The following is a 12,074-nucleotide window of genomic DNA, read 5'->3' as shown; positions in this document are numbered from 1 at the left end:
CAAGTGAGCGAATACGAGCCCGGCTAATCTAAACTGTATAGCAAATACAAAGTTAGATAAAGTTGTCACAAAAGAAAACCGTAAAATCCTTAAGTGCAGCACCTGTGTGTCAAAAAAATAAAACAGTTTTGGAAAAATAGCAAAAGTATGGACAATCTATGGACGTCGCCATCTTGGGACAACAAGCCATAAAGCGCAAAAAGCTACTGCAGAAAATGTGCAAAACGGCTATAAGCTCACATGAGCTGTTAAATAGGTGTTCGGTACATATGTTTTAAAAATCGGCTACTTGCATCTCATCCTCCGATTAAAGACCATTAATGCCAGAAAGTATCAGTCCATGTAAGTCGCCATATTGAACCAAAAACAGCGGGGTGTAAAATAATAAACATCAGCAACTCAAGCGCACATTAGATACACACGGGCACTCATCAAATCATTAAAGCAGTGCAAAATAATAATACTCAGCACCCCATAACATGCATGGCACACTAAAATGCGGAAAGGAGAAAAATAGGAAATCCAAACCATACAGAAAGCTATTTTCATGCCTCTCTGCTGGGAGTCGCCATCTTGTCATCGAAAAACTCAGACCAGAAACAACAGCAACTTTAACTAATTGTGATCAAACATAAATGCACGGTACAAGGCTTAGAACAGAGTGCAAATTATTTCGTCCAAGAATGCTTTGAATGTCTGAAAAGATCGCGCACACATGCAAAAGCAAAGCTGCTTTCATTCTATTAAAGTTTTATCTCTGTACAGCCCTGCAGCTCAGCTTTGCTGTTCTGAATTTGGGCATCTTACATCAGGAACCCAGTATAGAATAAAGTCCATAAAACCTCACTGCAATGAGCAAACGCATCTGCATCTTTATTTTAATTTTAATCCATGCTACGCCGATGCAGGCAGCCATCTTGTAGACAAATACAGCCCACCTTGCAGCTCCCACAAGAAAAATGGCGGCCAGAAAAACACACGGTTGATGTCTCTTTCCTTCGTTTTAGCAAAATGCATTTTCCCCAAAATACATACTTGATTTGAGATGCAGCGTTCAGACACGTCTGGATTGTCTTGTTTCGAAACGGCAGCCCAGCTTCATCCGATTTTTTCAGAAGTATCCACTCTCATGCCTGCCTGGAAGCCGCCATGTTCTCGACAGCGAAGAACGAAGGTTTTTTTTCCACCTGTATTCCGACAAGTCCCACCTTTCTGCGCCAGGATTGGCTAATAGTTCATACTTACAAGCAGTCAGTCATGGACGTATGATCTAGAGGCAAATCCTTGCCAAGGCGCGGGGAAAATAGTTGCCAATCACGGTGCAGGAGGGCGAAACGTGTCGGAATACGGGTAGTGAAAAAAACCCGCGCACTCCCTTAACGCGCCCACCACAGACATGGTGAACCAAGACTTAGTGTTAGCATTTGATGCTAAAGTACGAAATAACCTCTCGATATAGCTTAGTACAGTTAATATTATTCACCAAAATAACTAAAAATAGCATATACATTATAAATCGCATCGATACACGCATCAGTATCAAGTAGAAAAGACAAAAACAATTGATTATTTCCTTTTTAAAGTCAGGGAAGCGGCTTATTGTCCCTCAGTAAAGATGGCGACATTTACAAATCAGTATTTATCAGTGTTGGTGGACTGCGGTTTTTGTATTTTTGGGGTTCTTCGTCATGTGATTTTGTTGACTACATCCTTTTATTTACTAAAGTAAATAGGCTGAAAACTTAACCACCAGCGCAAGGACAGCAACTTTAAAGAGATTTAAATACGCCTTTTTCAGTGACAAACGCCCCCATTCGGTGCAGTTTTAGCTCGGCGCATTCCAGGTGCCTCATTAATAAAACGTGCTTAAAGATGAACTCCAGTGTCAAATTTCATCCAATGACATTGTGTTAAATAGTTATTTAAATTATTGCGTTGGTAAATTTGATCACATGGACGCGTCTACACTGTGTAAAGATGTTGCCCTATAAAATGTTATAGTAGATCTTATTGTAAAATGTCTTGCTCTATTAGTACAGCTCTACTGAAACATTTACTAAACATGAACTACTACCACGTTGCAAAGTAAAGTCCATGTTATAAAAAAAACTACTATTTTATTATTCCCATACCATTGATTAAATCTATTGATATAGATAAACATTTGTGATGTCACAAAAAACACAACTGACCATTTTTGCGGCATAGAAAAAAAACTACAGTATGTTTACTAGACCAACAACCATAGCAAGGTTATAAAATTAAATGCGTGAAACATGTCCAAGCAATGGCAATACAGCAAGTACATGAAATGGGAAACCAAAACAAAAATGAATGTTTAGCCTGTCATAGTTTTCCCAGTTAACATATCTACCCCTTAAAATGACACACAGCAACAGAGGTATGTTATGACAAACATATAATAACACCTACTATAGGCTCATATATTGCTGTTGTCAGAAGAAAACCTTGTATCACCAAAATGATAACTTTACAGGAAAAGGAAAAAAATTGTTACTTTTAATGTAAGTCAATGGAACCAGACTTTTTTCTAAGTCATTTTGGTTCATTTCTTTTGGTCCATTTTTCATGAAATTTACACACAATGTAAAGGGCAACAGGCATTTTCAAATTATGTAAAAAACTGAAAAACGTCAAAAATGGAGACAGGAGTTGTTCTTCCGATAGCAGCAATATGCACTACTGTTCAAAAGCTTGAAATAACATTCTAATTCACTACCCCTGTGCAACTTTATAGGTTTCAAATAATTATTATTATAAACTTAAAACTATATATATATCATCGCTCAATGAATCAACATCACTGCTTGTTAAGAAACTATTTTTAAATCAGCGCACAGCCTGTAAAGGCATACTATAAAAAAGAACTCAAAAATAGCTTTTTTACAAACACTGAAGATCCTGCTAAAGCCTGAGCAGACTGATAACTCTGTGATGACTCAGTTATTCTGTGTTTTAGTAAACTCTTTTGAGGGATGACTGACCTGAACAATATCCTCAGTAGAAAGTTACATAGCATTCTGTAAAAAATGCTAAAAAAGTAAAAAATGTGAGATTTTGTTATTGTGACATGGTGAATTGTTGGCTTAGGTCATGAAAAGGCAATAGGATTATGGGAGCAACAGTGGAATGAAGCAAGCAATGAGAGCCAAAAGAACACTGAGAATTTTGTATCAATTTGAAATGATTTTTTCATGAAGCATATTAACAGAAGAATTACATGAACAAATCTGCCAACCAGTTACAGTGGGGAACAGTGTTAATTAAGTGAAAATTACAGCAGAGTTTTTCCCATGTGCCTTATCAGTATGTATTCTAAATGTATTCTAAATGTATTCTGAATACATCGCTTTTTCATGTATTGTTAAGAATACGTTACTGAATACATTTAGGATAGTGTATTCAGTATCCAACCATCACTACTTTTTCAAAGTATTTTGGCCAACTCTCTCTGATGTGTCTGGGAGTCGAGATCAACTCTTGACCAACAGCTTGAAGACCTGAAATGCTTGGAGTCTACTGTGCTCAAGGGACATTTTGACAGATGTGTGTGTAATACAGAAAACAGTTTGAGTAGCAGTAGTTTGTTTAATTATAGGGCTGCATGTAGCTGCAAGAATGCACAGCTCCCTAGTGCATAACAGCATTCTCCAGCCCATAACTATGAAAGCTTCAATTAGTCTCCAGCACCACCACACTGAACACCAGCACTCCCCAGGGCTGTGTGCTCCATCCCCTGCTATTCACATATTTGACTCATAACTGTGCTGCAAAGAGTAGCTCAAATCACATCATCAAGTTTGCTGATAATACTACTGTGGTCTTATCAGCAACAATGACGAGTCCACATACAGGGAGGAGGTGGAGGGAGAGCAGCTTGTAGACTACATCAACTTGAGAACTCCAAGTTCCTTGGTGTGGACATCACTGGCTATCTCACTTGTACCCTTGTAGGCACTCACTTGTAGACCCCAAGTTACGAAGGTACAAAAATAAGACAACTTCACAACACAGTCATGGAGAGATATGCATGGCCACATAAGCTCTCTACCACAGCAGGCTGCTCACCCCCACACAGAGGCAATGCTCCCCTCCACAAGAGGGCAGCTTTGCTCCACCTGTTGCACTGAGGTCTCCAGTACCTGCACTTGCGCAGGTAAAAGGAGTACTGGGCATGTGTCTTTTGCATCACAGTGAGTGCTCAGAACTGTCAAAAAGGGGTACAAACTCCAGTTCTCACCCCCCCCCCTCAATTTTCAGTATATTTGAAAGCGACAATGCAGTCTGCTTTTTCGAAAGCAAAAATTACCTCTCTCTGAGACAAAGGAGTGATTCAACTGTCATCCAAAAATATTACACAAATAAATTGTGTTCAGTGTGTGAAGGACTTTAGGCTTCACATGACCAACAACAGAAAATAAGTAACTACTGCTCTGTGCTGTATGTTAAGAGGCCTTTTTTAAGTAAAACTTTGAAGTCAAACCAATTATGCCATCAGTTGAAGGCTAAATAAATATGCATCTAAACCTATTGTCCTGAGACAGACCTCCTTTAGCAATTTTCATTTCTACGGCATCTCATCCAGCACTTGGTAACTGCCAAACAACATCAGCTAAGTCATTAGGTGATTTATAAAATTTTCAGTTATTTTTTATTTATAAAAACATAATAGTGTTTATTATGTTGCATTATGTTAACAAACAGAATTAACTATATTGACTATACTCCACTAAACCTCACTGTCACTCTACTATAACTCAACTTCTATATATTTCACTAAACCTAACTTTCCTAAATCTCTTCTGGTTGTGTTTTATACAAGCTCCTCCCCTGTTTTTTTTCTCTTGTCTCACTGTAATCTCCTCCCATTTCTCCTCCCTCTTGTAGAGCTACTTGATCTGTCGCTGACCGGATATCTTCTATTTAAATCTGTTACACAACTGAAAATCAATGTTTGACCTATTTCCGGTGGGTAATTGCCTATTGCTTAATCTGTACACTAAAGAAGTGATGCATTGTCAACATTCTTTTTTTAATAATTGTGTTTATATTTTATTCATGTGGAAATGATCCAAACATTTGTAATGAGTTAGTTCAATGCATTATGTTTTTCAATTTTAGGAAACAATGAAATTATTATTGCAGCGAATTATGTGTTTGCACTGTAGACCCCAAGTTACCAAGGTACAAACTGTTGTATACATCTATCTTTAAATTCTTACACACAGTGAAAAGGAAGTATGTCATGCTTTCTTTTTATTGTTTACTTGTTGTGGATGAATAAGCATAAAACAGATTATGAAAAAAACAGTTCCCTGAATAACATCTTTTCTAGGTTTTTTTAATATGCTTGGGTTGAAAATGATTTAACCTGTTAATTTTACCTCAACTAATTCAATTTATTTTACACCCATATCATACTATGGTCTAATGAATGCACTAAGAATAGAAATCTCAGGTGTTTACTAACATATTCATATTAGTTAACAGTAACTGTCCTGTTGCACACAAACAAACAAATCAGCTCTATCTCACTCGAACTGGCTTTAAATCCTCTTTAATCTGTTGTAATAAATAAATCACAGGCTGCTAGTAGAGTAAATGAAGTTAGCTCATGTAAGTCAGTACTGGGGCTTTATGTGTGTTTTTGATCAAAAATATTAATTGGAAGTTTGGAGGAAGTCATTCTTATGTTCATCTGAATGTTTTGAATCTGTTCCCATCTCACTGCAGGAATGTGTGTGTTTTTAAACTTTCAAATAATTAAAAAGTCAGACATCACTGATATCAGCTGTGTTTTTGATTACATCTTGTCATGTTCAGTGAATAATAAAAATGGTATAATAATGATAAATTGACAGAGGCTATCTGACAGCTTATCATTAATAATTATATTTTCTTATCATGTTATTTCTTATAATAATATTGTAAGTGTTGGGGATTGCACCCCACCAATTCCACCAATGGTGCATATTCTTTTTTTTCCAGCCTTTTTTGTACAACCCCAAATCAGAAAAGAAGTACGTATGTTTAATTAATATTAAAACTGACAACAGTGATTTATAAACAATTTTTGACCTGTATTACATTGAAAAACGATACAAAAGCACATTATTTGATGTTTTACCTCATGACATGCTTCAAAAGTTGTGTCGGTAAAGCATTTACCATTTTGTAATGTTACCATTTCTTTTCAGAACACTTGAAAGACGTTTAGGGACTGAGGACATCAAGTGATAAAACGTTTCAGCTGTTAATTTGTCCCATTCTTCCTGCAAACATGTGTTAAGGTGCGCAACAGTATGGGATCTTTGTTGTCGCATTTTGTGTTTTAAAATGCACCACACATTCTCTACTGGGGACAAATTGAGACTGCAAAAAAGGCCAGTCCAGCACCCACATCCTCTTCTTCCATGGCTACACCTTTGTTATGTGGCAGAATATGGTTTTGCATTGTCTTGTTAAAACACGCATGCTTGTCCCTGGAAAAGGTGCCCTTGCCCTTTCCTCCAGATTCCTTGAATCTTTTAATTATGAATCACTGCTTTTGTACCAAATCATGATTACAGTTACCTGTAAGCATCATCTGTTTCAAATCACATCATTATTCAATTATTTTACCTCATTACTAGCCCTAAATTGCTCCTGACCCAACTTTTTTTTGGAATGTGTTGTTTCTAAGAGCATCAGACAACTAGGAGTGCCTAGGTCACATGGCATCAGCTTGCCTAGGTCACATGGGATCAGCCTAGGTCACATGGGATCGGCTTGCTCAAGCTTTCAGCTCGTTTCCAGTTAAATGTGGCAGGCAAAGGTAAAACATACTGTAATAGTTCACTCAGCTGAGAATCTCACAGAGTTTACAATGCGCATGCAGGGGGATTGGCATGCCCACAGCACAAATTCAGAGTTGGTCCTAATATGTGGTATTTTATGTTATAATTTTATTAACTTAAATTGTAAATGATTGTTATTTGAGTAATTTCACTGTGAATTGGGCATCATCAACTGGCAGTGTCTAAACAGGTTAACAGGTCAAAAACAGGCACTAAACAGGTCAACGTGTGACGCAGTTGGAAGCATTTTCACCCCAGATGCTCCAGTTAGTCCACGGCCACTAAGACTCTTACAGCAAGGCTGATAATTAGCCCTGAGCCTCTAAAGAGATATCAGTGCAGGTCATGCAAGCAAGGAAGACTAGGATTAAAGAGGGAGAGGAGGGTGAGAACAGAAAAACCCCACAAAAATGGGGGAAGTGACCACTCAGCTTGAGCTAAATAAGAAAAGACTTTACAATGTTAGAAATCTCATCACAAAAACAAACAAGAAAAATCATGAGAGAAAACACGACACAAACTTTGTAAGTGCTGAAAAAGAAATAATTTTCTGTTTTTGTAGATTGACTTCATGTAAAATGGGCAGCACGGTGGCGCAGTGGGTAGCGCTGTTGCCTCACAGCAAGAATGGCCTGGGTTCGTTTCCCGGCCAGGCGACCGGGGTCATTTCTGTGTGGAGTTTGCATGTTCTGCGTGGGTTTCCTCCGGTTTCCTCCCACAGTCCAAAGACATGCAGTCAGGCCGATTGGACACGCTAAATTGCGCCTAGGTGTGAGTGTGTGTGTGAATGTGTATGGCTGTCTGTCTGCCCTGTGATGGACTGGCGACCTGTCCAGGGTGTATCCTGCCTTCCGCCCAATGACAGCTGGGATAGGCTCCAGCACCCCACCGCGACCCAGAAGGATAAGCATAATCATCTAAACGATGATGGATGGACTTCATGTAAAGTGTCTTTCTAGAACATTCTCGATTCTGCCAACAATCAAACACTGGTATTGCAAATTAATCAAGTGTTTGTTTGGTCGATATGCTCTAGCCTTAAGAGATTAGATGAAAATTGCATTTTACATCTTTACAAGTTCCCTCTGTCCTTTCTCTTTCTCCTTCTCTCTTTCTCTCTCTCTCCCTAACTCTTTCTCTCTCTATCTCTTTCTATCTCTCTCTGACATGGGTGTGTTGGGGTCTGAGAGGATTGATGTCTATGCTCTATATAGTTTTTCTCAAAAACTCTAGAAGCTTTAAATTATCACTTCTGATTAGCACAGTGTTTTTTTATCATTTGGAGGGGAAACAAAGTTTTGATTTTCCACTAATATCAAGTCTGTTTGCACTGCACATTGTGATAAAATAAATCAGACTTTTAGCATGACATGAATCTGTGAGATTTTTCACAAATGCCTCACCCTACACGCAACACCAAAACAGCAGGCTGTGGTCATTTGGCATGTCATTCAAATTGCCTCCTTCTGAAAAGGTAGGTGGTTATGGGCCACAGTTTGTCATGAAAAGCACCTGACTCTTAGTTGAAAAGCAGAAGTCTGGCTTGAGAGACTAGGTTTTCCCTTGTCACACAATGCTACTGAGCTCAGAAAGAGGGTAACATTTGATTCCATAAATGAACTCACTGTATGAAATGAAGTCACTGCTGATAATGTAACATCACTGGACAGCTCAACATGCTTGGAGGAGAACACTATTGTACTATCTGTGGTATTCAACTGAATTTTCAACCTCTTGGGGAAACACAAACCATGGTTTGCACAACAAAAGCTTGGTTATTCCTCCTCCATAAAACTTTACAGTTTGTATTTGGGCAAATCCACCACCCACCAAACCCAGATTTGCCCTTCAGACTGCCAAATTCATTACTCCAGGGATATGTTTCCACACCACCTGAGTCCAGTGGTGGTGTGCTTCACACCACTTTAGCCATTCTTGGCATTGTGCATGGAGATCTTAGGCATGTGTGGGGCTGCACAGCCATGATGCTTGTGATGGATAGTTCTTGCAATTGCTTCCAGGGGCAGTTTGGAATTCAACAGTGAACACTGAAAAAAGCGCAGATGATTTTTTTACATTGCTATGCATTTCAGCAATCTGCAGTCCTGTTACTGAGATGGTTTTGCTCCTAGATGTTTCTACTTCATAATCATAGCACATACAACCTAGGGCAGCTCTAGCATAGCAGAAACTTATTTGATGGGAAGGTGACATCCTATAATAGTACCACACTGAAAGTTCCTGAACTCTAAATATGAACCATTTTACCACCAGTGATCTACAGAAGAAAAAAGAACAAAAATAATGAAGAAAATTTACAATTTGTCCAGAAATAATTGAATAACCTAAGATGTATTTACCGCTTGTTTACTGTCCTTTTTGATTAGATATTTGTAGGGAGGGGTGAAGTATTTGTTATTAGAGTCAAAGTAAAAGGAGACAGCAGGATATTCAAAGCATGAAATGCCTTTGGTCTCAGAAAGCAACATGCTCTTATAAATAGAAATTTATGTCTGCAACCATAAATTGAAGATCCTTAATTCTGGGTGAAAGTTGAAATAAATTATTTCATGCGAAGACCAGGATATTTAATCCTATTTTTCCATTTGACTTTAATTGACAAAATACATGTAATAATGGTTCACAAACATTGTTTCTCTCTTTTGGTAATGATAGCAAATCTGGAAGACTTAGAAAACAACTCAAGACTTAAAATAATAGGATACGCCTGAGATTGACCATTTAAAAAATAGTAGTATCATCTATGAGTTGGTTGTATTTAAGATGTTTGTCTACAATTTTATCCAATATTATTGTCCTCAACACCAGAGTAGTGCATAACACATACGGGTAACATTTTGGCACCAGTAAGAACAACAAAGATGAAATGGGATTCCCCTGCCTTATGCCTCTGTTAATATTAAACCCCGGGAAGGCACTATATCAGTGCCGGCTCTATCTAATAAATGACATAGGCAGCTACTTAGGGCCTATCCTAACAGGGTAATTGCTGTACCATTATGATGTCTAAGATGCTTGAGTGAGGGGGAGAAGCAACTAGTTTATTATGTCTCAAAAAAGAATGTACATAACTAGAACCAAAAAGCATAAATTATTTTCCACAATCATCATATTTCACAGTCATATTGTATTGCAACAAGCACAATGTGTCGAAAGCATTTTCATTAGTTGACTTGGGACACTTTCTTCTGACTTTCTTTATCTAACTTAAAAGCTCTAAATTTTAACCGTGTGCTATTGCATGTTTAAGGGGGTATGCTTGTTAATTTGATAGCTAGTATAGCTAATGCTAAAATGAACATGTATGTTTGGAGAATGAATGTTTTTGCTCAGATGTTTACAGTCTCAAGACAAAATTTTAAGCTTTGGATGACTGTGTAACTGTAGACACTTGTTACGTACACTACAGTAGCAGTACAGTGTATCTTCCCTTTCAGCTGCAAAGTAAAGAGCTAGCTAAGCAAAATAGTTAATAAGCCAGTTTAGTTACCTTAGACTTCAGATTTCATCACCTACTGAATAAAATTTCAATTGCCACATAAGTAATTAGAATCCCAAGTACCCTTCTCTTTCCAGTTTACTATACGGCAAAAATGATTTAATAGCTTAAATCCTCGCAAAGGATTTCTTTGGAAAACAGAGGGAATAATAAAGCTTATGGGCATGAGGTGCTTGTGACCATGACAGACCTGAGTGCTTGTGATATGCTACTGCACTGAAGTTTGTTTTTGTGTATTGTTAGGTGAAATAATAAATGTAATTATTTTCTTTTTGAATGACACAGGTCATTCAAGTCATTCAGTGTTCACTTGGGGTGAAAATGTACTTGTTGCTTGGTCAAAGATTTGTTTTTTTGGTCTGATGTACATGTCTGCCTTTCAGGAAACCTGGGTTCAAGACCTGCTGTAGACGTGTGGAGTGATTTCACTACATTGGTATTGTAAGTAAAATGGTGTTGTGGGGCTATCAGGTGCATGATGTTAAGGTACATAAGCAGGGCAGACTGGCAAAGGTGGAGATGTCACTGGGGTTTGAATTGTGTGTGTATGTTGATATGGGCAACTGCAACAAACCGTCATAGACAGTTGAACACCTGGAATAAGTGAGCAGGGTTATAAATTTTTTATAAAAGTTAAAAATGTGTTGCAAAATTGCTTTAGAAGAAAAGGTCAAACTGTTGTTAACCTGAAATTTTTTTTTACCAATTTTTGATCCATCTGACCCTAGATCTTACAAAGGATTTTCAAGGAATAGAGTTTAATTCCTCTTCTGTAGAATACAGAATTTTCTTGTCTTGTCTTGTCTTAATTGCTACTCACTTCAAGGCCAGAAATTTTCTTTCCACAAGAAACTGAACATTTTCACATCACAATCATATTTTAAGAGATCCCACTTTGCACATGCAGAAATGTCAATAATGGATTTAACGTCTCTCTAAAAACTATGTCTATAATCAAGTGGTCAGTTAATGGTAAGTGAGTCCAAGAAACTGAAACCAAAAAGAATTCAAAGAGTCTAAAACCAACTGTAGGTCAGTACCAGAGTTTTGAGGAAAATTTTCAATTATGCCATGTAAATGGTAGAGTCTGGGTTTAGATTAATATAAGCATCAGTTAAGTCTTGTTAAGTCTAGTGAGTCTACTCATAATTGGGTTAACTACATTGACACCCATTTTCAGAGGATGCCTATCACAAAGGAATTACAATTACAGAAGCAATGCGAAGCTGGCATTTCAGTAACAGAAAAAAATGTAATGTAAGGTTCATGTTCAGCTACTAGTTGTACCAGTTGTACTTATGTTTGGTATGATGAACTGGGTGAGAATAGACATTGTGAAGATCAATCACAAGATTCAAGAGCTCCTCACAAAAAATCTCTTCCCCTAAGGTTTACATCAAAGACCTTATGTCACCAAAAGTGACGGTGGATGTGAACTAGTCAAGCAAGAGTCTTGTCTATCATTTAGCCATTGTCTTTTTAAGTGACGTTAAAAGATAAGATTAGTTCATCCAACAGTGTCACCCGAAAGCAATTGCAGGGCTAAGAATGTAGAAACTCAAAGGTGAGAAACTCAATATGTACAAGGACCTGGAAATCAGAAGAATGTGGAATGAGAATACAAGAGAACAGTTGTGTTAGACATAGTGGAGCACTAGGAGCACTCAGGAAGGGAGTCGTCCATAACCAGGCCATCA

At 37.8% G+C, this 12,074-nt stretch overlaps 1 protein-coding gene across 1 annotated transcript in view; it reads right to left on the bottom strand.

The window, feature by feature from the left end:
- Nucleotides 1–1,162, bottom strand: part of hcfc1a (host cell factor C1a) — a 39,030-nt gene extending 37,868 nt beyond the window's left edge. The window contains exon 1 of the mRNA XM_036559012.1: nt 1,036–1,162. The gene's annotated coding sequence lies outside the window, so the exon portion shown is untranslated. The remainder of the gene's footprint in view (nt 1–1,035) is intronic.
- Nucleotides 1,163–12,074: the final 10,912 nt, after the last annotated feature.

Source organism: Colossoma macropomum, unplaced genomic scaffold (genome assembly GCF_904425465.1).
Source record: "Colossoma macropomum unplaced genomic scaffold, Colossoma_macropomum, whole genome shotgun sequence".
NCBI lineage: Eukaryota > Metazoa > Chordata > Actinopteri > Characiformes > Serrasalmidae > Colossoma > Colossoma macropomum.
This window is presented reverse-complemented; position numbering and strand designations above follow the sequence as displayed.